Source organism: Suricata suricatta, chromosome 5 (genome assembly GCF_006229205.1).
Source record: "Suricata suricatta isolate VVHF042 chromosome 5, meerkat_22Aug2017_6uvM2_HiC, whole genome shotgun sequence".
Classification (NCBI taxonomy): domain Eukaryota; kingdom Metazoa; phylum Chordata; class Mammalia; order Carnivora; family Herpestidae; genus Suricata; species Suricata suricatta.
The window spans coordinates 49670473-49673534 of NC_043704.1; positions in this window are offsets into that span (position 1 = coordinate 49670473).

Sequence of the window (3062 nt, forward strand, 5' to 3'; positions counted from 1 at the left end):
TCGCATTTTAGCTTGTTATTGGCGATTTTATCTTTTATTTATACTCCAGTTTCTCAGTTTACTTTTTTATGTTTTGGGCTGTAAAATGTTAGATCTTGAATGAGGAAATGGGTAGTTTTGTATATTATACAAGAAATGGTTCATATGGCTATATGAAAACAGCTTTTTGATGTTCTGTCACGATGCCGACAAAGGATTATGTCAGAGATCAGGCATATAACACATGGTGTTAGGGCTGGTATTCTCTCATAGTTATTTGCCATAGAATATTTAATCCAGAACGGCCTGTGGGGTTTGTTGTTGTTGTTGTTTGCTTGCTTGTTTGTTTGTTTGTTCTTAATTAGGCTGCACACCCGAAGTGAGGCTGGAACTCACGACCCTGAAGATCAAGAGTCTCATGCTCTATGGACTAAGCCAGCTGTCCCACCCTAAATAGCTGGATATCTTTGATTTTTGTTTAGTTTTGTTTCAAGAGACAGAGTGCGAGCAGGGGAGGGGCAGACATAGGGAGACACAGAATTTGAAACAGGCTCCGGGCTCTGAGCTGTCAGCACAGAGCCCGACATGCAGCTTGAACCTACGAACCTTGACATCATGACCTGAGTCAACGTCTGACTGTTTAACCAACCGAGCTGCCCAGGTACCCCAACAGCTGAGTATGTCTGAATTGTCTTTGTCCCTTGGTTAGGGTTCAGCAAGAGTGAACTACTTTTTTTACTTGTACCTTTTAGTATCACCAAATGTTTATATTTTCCTTTTTGAAGGGTTTCTACTTATATTCTGCATCTGCATCATCTATTTGGAAGGCAGCTGTGAAAGACGCAGCAAGTAGAGATGCCTAATTGCCCACCAAGGGAGGGAAAAAGAGATTTCGCTGGTACCTTTCTTCCCTCTTTTCCTGGGTCTGTTTTCTGTGTCCCCTGGGTTGGAGAGAAATAATGACTGTGATTGAGATTTCAGCAGCAGCCTTGTTACACAGTTTCCCAAGGGTCCAAAATCATTTCACTTTATACCAAAGAAAAATTTAATTTCTTCTTCTTCCATGACTCATAAATTCCTAAGAAAATGTGTGTAGGCTGTATAGCACATACATGTTCTTACACGTACACTCAAAACACTAGGATTTATTAGTTTTCATCAAATTTTAAGAATTAGAGAAACCTGAATGCTTCAAATTTGAATCAAGTGATTCTTTTTACTTTTACCTTCCACTTTTAATTTAGTATGTGTAATCGTACTCCATGTGCGAGGTGTAGGTGCCTCACCTCTGGGAAGAATGCAGACACAAAACCAAGAATGGTGTTTCCCCACCAGGATCTGACCATGTCACAGGAATGATGAGGCATATCACACACATACGAACCGTCTTATAGAGCAGGGTATAAAAATTGATTGTGACCGATAAAAATGAATTCTATACAAGTTTCATTAGGTAAAAATTTTTCTTCAGCTTCTCTGGGGGAAGTTTTTCCAGAACAAAACAATTGTTTGGACTAAGCTCTGAGAGGATGAGCTGTGAAGGTGAAAGGAGAAGGTCCTCCAGGTGATGGAGATAGTATGAGGCATGAAACAGGAACAGAAAGCAAGAGGCAATTTAGTAACAGTAAGTTGATCATTTGGGCCAAAGCCCTGGTTTCCCCTGACAAGATAAATGATCAGTCTGAGATGACCAGAATATAATGGTCTAAAAAACAGGTTAAAATACTAAAAGGTCGTGTTTTATGTTACAGGGAACCACTGAAGTTAATGCCACAGCAATAAAATGGTTCTGAAAAATGCCTGACAGGTATAAAGTAGATCCATTTGGAGAGAGAATAGTCACAGAGACACAGGAGGCTACTGTGCTAGGCCAGGTTTAATATGACAGAGACGAAGGGCACCTGGGTGGCTCAGTCAGTTAAGTGTCTGACTTCGGCTCAGGTCATGATCTACTGGTTCATGGGCTCAAGCCCCGCGTCAGACTCTGTGTTGACAGCTTAGAGCCTGGAGCCTGCTTCAGATTCTGTGTCTCCTCTCTTCTGCCCCTCCTCAGCTCATGCTCTCTCTCTCAAAAATAAATAAATGTTAAAAAACAAACAAACAAAAAAAAAGATGACAAAGATGTGCAGTGCGATACTGGTCTTACCAGGTTGCAGAGGGAAAGGTGAATGAGAAGAAACGAGAGCCAGTGCGGACGGCACCGGGCAAGCAGTGCTTGGTACCTGGGGGAAATTTTGAGTAAAACAGTCTGCTCTTGAAGAACTGACATTCTAGTCACACAAATACTTGAAACATGATTACGACATAATAAGACAAGTGTTAAGGGACTACATACTGAAGAAGGTGACTGAGGGAGTGTATGGCAGAGTTCCTCAGAGAAAATGACAAGACTGAAGGAATGGGAAGGAAGGCTTTCCAGGCTTTCCAGACAGGATGCAAAGGCTCAGCATTAAGAAAGGGCCTGTCCAGGGATCGGGATGGTTCAGTAGGACTGTGGTATAAGGTAATCTGCAGGCGTGGTGTGATATTTCATAGTCTACTGAACAGAGGCCTTGAAAGTGCACAGATCAACAGACTGAGCCTGGAGAGCTCAGCAGTTTGAAGGCGAAGCAAACTACAGGATGAGTTAGTGATCATGAATTAGATTTCCCTCTTTCCTTTTCATTAATTTAGTAAATACTAAGCACCTACTATGTGCAAGGTACCGGTGTAGGCATTGGGAAAACAGCCTGTGCCCATATGGTGTGGGAGATGAGCCACAAACAAATGATCACATTTTTTATATGTCAAGTAGCAATATTTGCCATGAAGAAGATAACGCAGGGCAAGGAAATAGAGAACGGTGAAGGAAGCATGGTTTTGCTTTGAGTAGTCAGAGAAGGCGTCTCTGGAGATGGAACATTCGAGCCAGAGGCCTGAACGAAGTGAGGGAGCAATCAAAGTGGGTATCTGGGGGGATACGGTATGCCCTGTAGAAAGAAAAGCTGATATCAAACTCCTGAAGCAAAACCTGGGTGGTGTATTCCATTAACTTCAAGAAGGCGAATAGGATTCAGTTGGGAGGGAGAGAAGGTAAGAAATCC